At 35.1% G+C, this 11,702-nt stretch overlaps 1 protein-coding gene across 1 annotated transcript in view; it reads right to left on the bottom strand.

Annotated features, from left to right (window-relative positions):
* Nucleotides 1-11,702, bottom strand: part of CLOCK (clock circadian regulator) — a 109,030-nt gene that overhangs the window by 74,787 nt on the left and 22,541 nt on the right. The window contains exon 3 of the mRNA XM_023532130.1: nt 1,872-1,958. The gene's annotated coding sequence lies outside the window, so the exon portion shown is untranslated. The remainder of the gene's footprint in view (nt 1-1,871; nt 1,959-11,702) is intronic.

The raw sequence follows: 11,702 nt of genomic DNA, 5'->3' as shown, positions 1-11,702 counted from the left end.
TGACTGGGAATATCAGACTAGCTCTAGAATAGATGTAAAATATAAGCAAGAAAAAAACATTCTTGGCTCTATAGCAGTTTCTAAGACCAACTTCAGAACAAAAAGCACACCCAAAACCAAAGTTTCATGAAACAGACCTCTTAGAACCAGAGAAGATTCTGACTCAAAATCATGGCCTTTTATCTCCTAATGTAAAACTTAATGTGACTGTGTCAGACAACAGAAAGAGTTAAGATTATCCTTCAAGCCTATCCACTGACTCCAAAAGACCATATACCATATACGTCCTCAACATGCTTTGTTCCATTAAGTCAATCACCAACTATTTTCCAAATAATGTTAGTATTTTCACATTAAGTCAATCACCAACTATTTTCCAAATAATGTTAGTATTTTCACTTAAAAAATAACAGGTAATTTCCATACGTTAGAAAAAAATAAACTGCATCAAAGGTATAATCTTTTAAGTGCTTAAGATATTATTGTAACATTAAAACCTGGTAAAAACTGAGAATACTATACTAATTTTCTCTATATACATACATTCATTTTAGAAGTAATAGGAGAATCGATTTTTCTTTATTTTCTATTTTAAAACAGGAATACATGTCAGTCTAAGGAGAATATGGGTTACACTTTACAGGATAGAAAAAAAAGTGTAAATAAGTCAGTGAGAGTTGGTACCGACTCTCACCTCTCTCTAATTTCCTCCCACTCATCTCTTAAACCTTAGCACCCAACCTATAAATACCTCTCCAACCACACAGAGCAGAAGTCAGCTAATTTATTCTAGAAAGGGCAACATAGTAAATATTTTTGGCTTTCTGGGCCCTAAGGTCTCTGATGCAACTACTTAACTCTATATTTAATAAGTTTATGACTTATATTTTATAAAATGGATTTAGTTATTTCATAGTAATGTGGAGACAGAATGAAATATAACTTTGCAAATGTAAAAACTGCTATGCAGAGATAAGATCTTTATAGTAACAGTATTGTTGATTATCTCATCAATTATTGTAATCAAAAAATCATAGTTAAATACCAATTAGTACAATTTGGAACTTCAACAAATTTTACGTGTAGCCTATTAAATTTCATCTATCCTGTACATTTCTGCCACTATAGCTTAAAAACAGTCATACAAAATAAGTAAAAAGTAAGAGTGGCTGTGTTCCAATAAAGCTTTATTCATAGACGCTGAATTCTGAATTTCATGTAATTTTACACGTCACAAAACAGTATTCTTCTTCTAAGATTTTTCCCCAATGCTTTAAAAATATAAACACTATTCTTAGTTTGTGGGTCATTAAAAAAGAAAGGAAAAAAAAAAAGAAAGAAAAAAAACAGGCAGCAGGCTGAATTTGGTAATGTGCAGACCCCTGATGGAGAGACTTGCTTGTAAGCTGGAGTTGCTTGTAAGCTGGAGTAAGTGATTGACCTTTACCTTAATCAATGACTCTTTATCTCTAAACCTAAAATCTGACAGGAAATAATTATTATGCTACTTTTCAGTCATTTGCAAATTATCTTCAATTCAGAAAAATACAAGAAGTTATCATTCTTACTTCTGAGCAATAACTCTGAAAAACATCAGGAATTGCTAAAAATATTTTACATCTAGATATCAATTATTTAACCAATGAATAACTTTTCACACCTCATAAGAATGAAAATTCTTAACATGATTAAAAACTATCAAGAAAAGTTACAGATCATGCCCTAAATATTTTTATAATACTTCATCCTATGCTCCTTACTAGGCGATTTCAAACCTCACTACCCAATAATTATGGAGGGGTTGGAGGTGGAGGGTAGATGGCATACTTATGAGCTCAAAATGAAGATTAAAGGTATCTAGTGAAACTCACCAAGTTCTAAAGATTCATCTAAGAGGAATGCAGAATTTTCCAAAGGCATCTTACACTGTGACAGAATCAGCTTCCAAGTTTCAGCAGCTTTACAGGGAAAAAAAAAAATTCTGTAAAACGAAGGCAGCTTTGGAAATAATGTTAACCAAATTCCAAGTAACAATACCTCTAGTATTTTTTTCCCATCCATGTACTCAATATTAATTGGGGCCTCCTCTGTGCCAGGAATTGGGGACACAGCAATGAACATGTCAAATCTCATCAACCCCTCTGGGAGCTCAGTCTGTAGAGCAATTCCAAATGAGATGAAAGCCTTTAAGAATCATGATGATGTGAAGAGAAAGCATGGCAGAGATACAAATTAGTCTGGTGGAACTTAGTTAGAAAAAGCCCTCTAAAGGAGGGGCATTTAATATGAGCGTGAGTATGATCTGGCCAAATAAAGCAAAGGGAGAGGGGTAGATAAAGAACGTGTTTCATCCCAAGAAAACAGCATGTTCTAAGGGCCAGAGGTACGAGAGAATATGGCATTTGTGTGGAAGTAAAAGGCGGCCAGTGCAGCTGCTCAGAGAAACAAAAGGGATGAGAAAAGGCATCAGGTGAGCGAGGAAATTAAGAGGTAAAACAATTAGCCCTGAGTCACACAGTCACACAGAGCTCAAAAGCAGATCCCATTTAAAACTTTAACCACTCTATCACAATATACTGATTACAATATACCAGTCATTCTGAAGCTCTTCCCAGCCCCCTAGCCTCAAGGGTCTCAGAAAAGACTCTTGGGAAGGAAGGTGAGGGAAAGTCCTCAGGGAGGAAGATCCTTTCAGGGGGATTTCACAAGAGCCTGAGGGAAGACTGCCCTGGGCCAATAGCTAGGCTCCCTATGGATGGATGAACTGATCAACTGAGCATCAGGGGCTCTCCTGCAGAACGATGGTAAAGAAGTCAGTCTCGACACCATTCTCAATCACTAATAGTTACCAAGCACTTTACTATATGTGAAGCCCTGTTCTAAGTGCTTTACATGCATTAACTAATTCAATCTTCACAACATCCCTATGAGGTAGGTAGGTACTTTTATTACCCTGTATTTCCAGTATGATTTTATAAAACAGTCTTATCATGGCCATTAATTTTTATTATTAAAATAAAAATTATCAGAAATGTTAACAATACTTACCACAATATTAAAAGCATTTTAATTGTTCATCAGAAAAGCACTATTTTAACTATCAATTAAAAAAATATAGGGTGGTATGGGGAGGGTGAAATTGGTAAGGGGATTAAATATATGGTAGCTGAAGGAACTGGACTTTGGGTGGTAAGCACAAAATAGAAGACATAGATGTCGAACTATAATGTACACTTGAAAATTATTTAATTGTATTAACCAATGTTACCCCCAAAAAACTTAATAAGAATAAAAAAATTGTGATGCAAGATGGCAAAAAAAAAAAAAGATATCACTACAATGCAATTCCCTGATATGCAGAAACATCCAGAACACCAAAGAAATCATTTGAAATATTGATATCTTTTAATGGAGGCACCATTTAGCCAAAGCGATCTTGTCTTTCTCTGTCCCATACACTTCTGTTAAGGAGAATACTTAACATTTAAAAAACGGGGGTAGGGCTGTTAAAATTTTAGAAGATGATAACAGAAGCTCACCTCAGAGAAAATCCAATGGAAACAGTGATAATAAATATTGAAGTCAGCTACAACTTAGTTTACTCAGGTAAAAAGTTTATGGCAAGACACCTTACATAATTATCCAGAATTATTTAGAATTCAAGATCTGAGAAGCATTTTTAATTACAATTCAAGATCTGTACCTTCATCGTTATCAGAGAAATGAGAAAGAAATGAGTATGTTCTATCAATCACCTGACTGTGACTTAGAAGATAGAGAGAGCCCTTTCTTCAAATCCATGTCATATCTTCAAGTAATATACATCAAAGTTAATTTCATGTTTCATATTTTCTTGAACATTAAGAAACATTTTTATTAACTTTTGCCAAAAGAATACTGGCAAAAAAAAAAAAATCCCTATTTTTTTAAACTTGGACAAGTATTTCTCAGCTCAGTTTTTCATTCCTACATGGCCTTATTATAGATTCATTTGGTAGAAATGTACCATAAATTCTACTGTAAATTACATACTTAACAAAATTATCACTTAATCTTTTGTAAACTTCACACTAACAACCCAATATTTTTTCTTTCTATTACTAATTTTCACTGAGACCAGTTAGTCTTATTCTAACAAAAGTAATATTCATCCACAGATAAATTTCATAAAAGAAGCAATTCCCTCTGAAGAGATGCATCTATGTTCAGTAATTATTTGTAGTAATAAACAAAATTTATATTATGTTTTACTCAGAGTAATTATGATTTAGAAGAAAAATTTTTCTTTAACAGACCACTGTGGTTATGGTTAACATTTTAAATTTATATTCATATTTTTGATTTTTTTAAGTGCTGAAAGAAAAGGACTGCCAACCCAGAATCTTGCATCCAGACAAAATATCCTTCAGGAAACATTACTCTCATACATTGCTGGTGGGAGTATAAACTGGTACAAGCTCATTGAGAACAATAGATCAATATCCTAAAATTATAATGTTCTTACCCATTGGTCTGTCAATACAGTGGGTTATAATCAGCATTTAAAAAATGAAACGGGATAGGAAAAAAAGAGTACAGGACATCTCATAATGGTTAAGGGTATTTCTTGAAACTGCTGTTTCAGATATGTGCTGATGAGAGTGTCTATATGTATACTGGGTCACAATATAAAATATACTTCTTACTATAGGTTGTGGTCAAAGAAGTTTGGAAGCAATCTGTTTCAGCTCAAAAAAGACAGCCTGAGGCAAAGGGACAAACTGACACTTTGGGAAAGGAGAGTTCAATTCCAAGATGTGAAGACGTGAAAGTGAAGTAAGGCATAAAAGGAGATAAAATAAACAGTAAGGTATCAAGCTACACAGAGGTATACGAAAACGACCAATTTGGGCAGGGAATGCAGGGAAAAGGAACAAAGAGAAATTATCTGAGAGCAAAGAAGAGATAAAAGAGATACAGCAAAGTCTGTTCCACAGAGTGTTAATTCTTAAAAAGAATTCTGAGTATTTTTTGTTTTCCTTAATGACACCATTTTCTTTGCTTACTCTTTTAAGGTAAATTTTAAATTATATACGTTTATATAATGTTCACATTACATTTTTATTGGACAATACTAGTCCAGTGCCTGGAGTACTGCTATTATCTTCTTTACAGTCATCTGTTGATTTGTCAAAGAGATGTGCAACATCTTCTGCTGTCATTTTTTTGTCATTATGAGCAGAAATGAAAATTTCTGAATTTGCAACTGTTCAATGAAAACTAAAAGCAGCCTACAAAGATAGTATCTTGAAGCTTCTCCTATAATTTCTTGAAAAATAATGCAATAATGTGGGCGATACGAAAAAAAAAACTGAAAAAGTGATGCAATAGTGACAATTTTTTCCATATTCTATGACCCTACTATGTGATTCTATCATTCTTCTATTTTCATTTTATCTCAAGAGATTGACATAATTGATGAGTCATGATGAAACAGCACAATGTTTAAAGGTAAATGAACTGACCCAAGTAATTATAAGCCAGGCCAAAGCCATTTTCAGACATGGAAGAATTTAGAATGAATACACTCCAGGAGAAAGAGGGAGAATGCAAACAAAAAAAGAGAGAGAGAGAGAGAGAAAGATGCGGTATCTAAGAAACAGTCAATGTAACCCAGAAATGCAGTGAAGGAATATCTCAAAATGACAGATATACAGTAGGCTTCCTACTCATCAAGACTGTAGAAGGGCTCTAAGAGGAATATTTCCAGGAAAACAAGGGCTTCCGTCCAACAGACAGACACTATAACTCAAGCAGGAAACACGTGAGGATTCGGTAAAGGTACATTTCTACCAAAAAAAAAAAAGGGAAAGTACAGACTTGGGGGAAAGGTAAACAATATTAGGCAAACTAATCAGACTATAAAGCAGAATATAAAGCAAATCAAAGGATTGTGAAAAATTTATGAACTATAAGCAAAGATAATCAATCTTATATTGATATCAAATATTTTATTTTTTGAGTTTCATTTGCATCATGACTTTGGACCCACAGAAAAGAAAAAATAACCCTAGCCCAATAATTAACTGCAGTTTATTGTATTCAGCTTTTAAAATCTACCTACTGACAATCCTGAACATCTTAATTCTCATTACAAAACAGAATGTAAATGTTATCAACCTGGTCACATGCTATAAAATGGATGAACCTCGGGACATTATATTAAGCAAAATAAGCTTAAGGAAAAATACTGCATGATTCCATTTTATAAGGTATCTAAAGCAATCAAAATCACAGAAACAGGAAATAGAAAGGTGGTTGCCAAGGCCTAGGGGCAGGAGGAAAACAGAATTAGTGTTCAGTTGGTACTTCAGTTCTGCAAGATGTAAAAGTTCTAGAGATTTGTTGCACAACATGGATATACTTAATACTAGTGAAAAGTACCTTAAAATAATTAAGATGGTATGTAATATGATGTTTTTCTAACAATTTTTAAAATGCAAAGTAAAAACGTTATTTGTAATTATGGGGATAAATATTTTAAAACTACATTTACTTCTTATAGCTACTGGCTACTATTGCTCAGCAGTTATGGAGCACTTCCATGATCACAGGAAGTTCTATTAGATAATGGCTAGTGTAAGAAAAGCAGAAAATTAACAAGCCAAAACACTAAAAACCTCCCCCCTTGCAAATTATTTGTTCTCTAGTCCTGTTTTCTATTTTTTCATGTTCTTTGCTATTTCTTTGTTGCTATACTATTTGTGTTTATTGAATGTAAAGTATATTTTCTCTAAAGTTTCCATTTCCTGAAATAACTTTTATTCTGAGTCATTTGTCTTTTGCATGTTACATTTCTGTATTTGCTTTAGCAGAAGTTTTACTTCTGATGTTAATTATTCTTTAAATGTTTGGTAGAATTCACCAGCAAAACCATCTGATCCTAAACTTATCTTTGTTGGGAGATTTCTGATTACTGTTACAATCTCCCTACCCATTACTGATGTGTTTAAATTTTCTACTTCTTCATGATTCAGTCTTAGTAGGTTGTACATTTCTAGAAATATATCCATTTCTTCTAGGTTCAGCAATTTGGTGGCATATAATTGTTCTTAGTAGTCTCTTATAATACTTTGTATTTCTGCTGTATCAGTTGTAATGTCTCTTTTATTTCTAAGTATTTGAGACTTTTTTTCTTAATACACCATGATTGAGTAGGACTTATCCCTGGGATACATGAATGGTTCAACATACACAAATCAATAAATGTAACGTACCACATTAATCAAAGATAAAAATTATATGGTTGATTATTATTGAGTAGATACAGAAAAAGCACCTGATAAGGTTAAAAATCCTTTCATAACTCTCTAGCTTTTAAAGGAATGCCAATTTATCTTTTCAAAAAAAACAGCTAGTAGTTCAATTGATTTTTTTACATTGTTTTCTTGGTCTCTATTTCTGCTCTGATCTTGGTTATTTCCTTCCTTCTGTTAACTTTGGGCCTAGTGTGTTCTTTTTCCAGTTCCTTGAAGTGTGGTTAGGTTGTTTATTGTGACTTTTTGTTTGTTTGTTTTTTGTTTGGTCATTTTTTTAGTTTGAGATATTACTGATATATATGTAAATTTAATATGTACAATGTAGATACATGTATATACAGCAAAATGATTTTTCCAATAAGGTAACAGCTCCATTCCCTCACATAATTATGATTATGATTGTGTGTGTGTGGTGGTGGTGGTAAAATCTACTCTCTTAACTTTCACATATGTAATACAACATTGTTAATTAAATCACCATCCTGTGCATTTGATCCGCAGATCTTATTTATCTTTTACAGCTAGCTGGAAGTTTGTACCCTCTGACCAACATCTCTCCATTTTCCTCAGCCCCAGCAACCACCATTCTGCTCTATTTCCATGGGGGTTCGGCTTCTCTGAAAGTCATCTTTTGTGTTAGGTTTAGGGCTTCCAAAATGCCTGCAGAGACCTGCCTGTGTAAAAAAGCTTGAAAGTGATGACTTTCCCTTTGTCTTTAAATTAAACATTTTGTTTCTCGATTAGACAGTCAATATTATATTAGTTTCAGGTGTACCACACAGTGGTTAGACGTTTATATACTTTACAAATTGATTCCTCTTTCAGTCTAGCAGCCCACCTTACACCATACACAGTTATTACAATATTATTGACTATACTTCCTAAATTGTATTTTACATTCCAGTGACTATTTTGTAACTGCCAATTTGTATTTAATTTCTTCAACCTTTCTTCTTAATCTAGGCATTTATCACTATAAACTTCTCTTGTAAAACTGATTTTGCTTCATTTCATATGTTTTGGTATGCTGTTTCCACTTTTGCTTGTTTCAAGGTCTTTTCTGATTCTCATTTTGAGTCTTTCTTTAACCAATTGACAGTTTAGGAGTATATTATTTAGCTCCTCAACATCTATAAACTTTCCAGTTTTCTTCCTGTTATTGATTTGTGGTACCATACCATCGCAGCTAGAAGATACTTGGTATGATATCAATCTTACATTGGCTAAGCCATGTTTTGTGACCTAACATATGATCTGTCCTGGAGAGTGTTGTGCGTGTGCTTGAGAATAAGTACTCTGCTGCTGTTGGACGGAGTTTTTTGGATATGTCTGCTAAGTTAATTTGGTCTAAAGTACATTTCGTGTCCAGCATTTCCCATCTGATGTTCCATCTACAATGCAGACTCTACATGATCTACCCATTGTTGAAATTGGGGTGTGGAAGTCCCCTACTACTACTGTATAGTTGTCCATTCTACCCTGGATCTGTTTTTGCTTAACATATTCAGGTGTTCCAAAGTTGGCGTACATGTATTTAATACTGCAATATCCTCCTGATGAATCGACCCCTTTTTTACTATACAATGACCCTGTTAGTTTTTGACTTAAAGTCTGTTTTATAGCTACCCCTGCTCTCTCTGGTTTGCATTTGCATGGAATATCTTTTTCTATCCTTTCGTGTCCTTGAAGGTGAATGAGTCTCTTGTAGGCAGCATATAGTGGGGTTTTTTTTTTTTTCAGTCTGGACAGCTGCCCTATACCTTTTGATTGGAAAATTTAATCCATTTATATTAAAATAATATGATAAGAACATACTAATGCCATTTTAATTGTTTTGTGGCTATTTTGTAGTTGCCTTGTTTCTTTCCTCTTCTTTCACTGTCTTTGCTAATTGGTTATTTTTTGTAGTGGTATCCTTTGATTTCCATCTTCTTTATCTTTTATGTATCTACTGTAGAATTTGCTTTGTGGTTACCATGAGGCTTATGTAAAACATCTTCTAGATCTAACAGTCTATTTTAAGCTAACAACTTAGATCACATACAAAAGCTCTCTTTTACTCCCCTTCCAATGTTTTGTTTTTTTGTCATAATTTACCTCTTTTAATATTGTACATCTATTAACAAATTATTGTAGCTACAGTTATTGTTAATACTTTCATCCTTTAAACCTGTATAATAGAGTTAAGTGATTAATGCATCACTATATTATGGTATTTAGAATACTTTAATTTTGACTACATACTTACCTTTAACAATATGTTTGTATTTTCATGTTTTTGTCTTACTAATTAGCATCTTTTCATTTTAGTTTGAGAAATTCCTCTCAACACTCTTTTTAAGGCAGGTCTAGTGGTGAAAAACTCCCTTAGCTTTTGTTTGGGGAAATCTCCTTCATTCCTGAAAAATAACTTTACTGAGTAACGTATCTTTCTTTGGCAGGGGTTCCCTGCCCACCCCCACCCCACCCCCCATCCCCCGCCGAACACTTTGAATACATCACTTTCTACTAGCCTGTAAAGTTTCTGCTAAATAATCTGCTCATTAACTTCTGGAGTAGGGGAGGTTTCCCTATATATGAGGATCTTTTTTTTCTCCTGCTGCTTTTCAAATATAGTGTTTGATTTTAGACAGTTTTATTACACTTAGTCTTAAAGAAGATAATTTTCAACTGAAATTTTGGAGTTACCTATTAGCTTGACAAACTTGGGATGTTCAAATCTCTCCCCAGATTTAGGAAGTTCTCAACCATTATACCTTTAAATTAGCATTCTGCAAATATAGGGTTTAAGAGAAAGGTGAAGTGGGTAGAGGGGATCAAATATATGGTAGCTGAAGGAAACTGGACTTTGAGTGGTAAACACAATAGAATATACAGATGTCAAATGATAATGTACAACTGAAAATTACAAAATTGTATTAATCAATGCTACTCTTAATTCAATATTAAAAATTAATTAATAATTAGCATTCTGCTCTTCAATAAACTTAATTCAATATTAAAAATTAATTAATAATTAGCATTCTGCTCTTTTCTCCTTCGCTTCTCCTTCTGGGACTCCAATAATGAGTAGGCTGTTTCTTTCAATGGTATCCTATAATTCACATAAACTTTTCATACTTTCGCATTCTCTTTTCTTTTTGTACCTCTTATTGGGTGATTTCCAATTACCTGTCTTCTCATTCACTAAATCTTTCTTCTGCTTGGTCAAGTCTACAGTTGAGGACTTACTGAAATCTTCAGTTCAGTCATTGTATTCTTTAACTCTAGGATTTCTGTTTTTTCTTAATGGTTTCTATTTCTTTGTTAGAATTTCTCATTTTGTTCTTTGAAGTTCAATGAATTCGAGAGGATTATTATGAATTCTTTGGCAGTTTATAGACCTCTATCTCTTTAGGATAAGTCATTAAAGTTCTGTTAGTTTCCTTTGGTGGAGTCATGTTTCCTTGATTACTCATAATCCTGTGGCCTTGCATTGCTGTCTGCACATGAGGAAGTAAGCACCTCTTCCAGCCTTTACAACCTGCTTCAATAGACAAAGTCCTTTACCAGTCAGGTCATTCAGAGACTCTGAGTGGGTCATCAAGTGGTATCTGTAGACAAGTATGCTGCTGGAGCCTCTGGGCAGGCTGGCATGGTGTCTGGGTCAGCATGTGGATAGACCTGCTGCTTGCATAATCGTGGATCATCCTAGAGACTGAGTTCATTGGTTTAGGCCTAGGGCTTGAATCTGTGGTAATGGGCCTCAGACCTGGTTCTGCATGGCTAGACATGAATCCTGGGTCCACAGAGACCAACCAGGCACTGAGTACCAATGGGGTGGGCCCAGCATCTGAGTCCATGGGAGCTGGTCCAGTACTAGGATGAGGCAGGAGTTTGGTTTCATTGGAGCTAGCCTGGAGCTAGGGTAAGCCTGACAACACTGGCCACGGGAGTTAGCCTATAATCTGGGGCCTTGGTGGCTGGTCTTGCACCAAAGGAGGCTGGGAGCCTGGATCCATGGTGGTTGGCTTGGTGCTGGGGTGAGCCAGTAGCCTAGGTCCAGAGGAGCTGGTCTAGAGTTTAGATCCACAGGGGCTAGCCTGAAGACAGGGCAGGTCAAGGACCTGGAGCCACAGTAGTCAGCCTGGCACTGGGCCCAGCAAGGAGTCTGGGTTCACAGGCACTGATTGTGAGCTGTGGGGCTACAGGAGCTGTCCAGGGTCACTGGAGCCAGTTGGTGCTCGGATGTGCCAGTAGCTTGGTGTTGTGGGAGCCACCTGGAGCCACGGAATGCAGCATGCACTGAAGTGAGCCAGGAGGTTAGATCTGTAGGAGCCTGCTGGGAGCCTGGTCCCAAAGGAGTTGGCTAGCACCAGGGTGGGCCAGGAGCCTGGGTTCACAGAAGCCCATCAAGAGCCTGGG

The sequence above is a fragment of the Pteropus vampyrus genome, unplaced genomic scaffold, assembly GCF_000151845.1.
Source record: "Pteropus vampyrus isolate Shadow unplaced genomic scaffold, Pvam_2.0 Scaffold77, whole genome shotgun sequence".
NCBI lineage: Eukaryota > Metazoa > Chordata > Mammalia > Chiroptera > Pteropodidae > Pteropus > Pteropus vampyrus.
The sequence above is the reverse complement of the archived record's forward strand: the minus strand, read 5'-3'. Positions and strand labels throughout refer to the sequence as shown.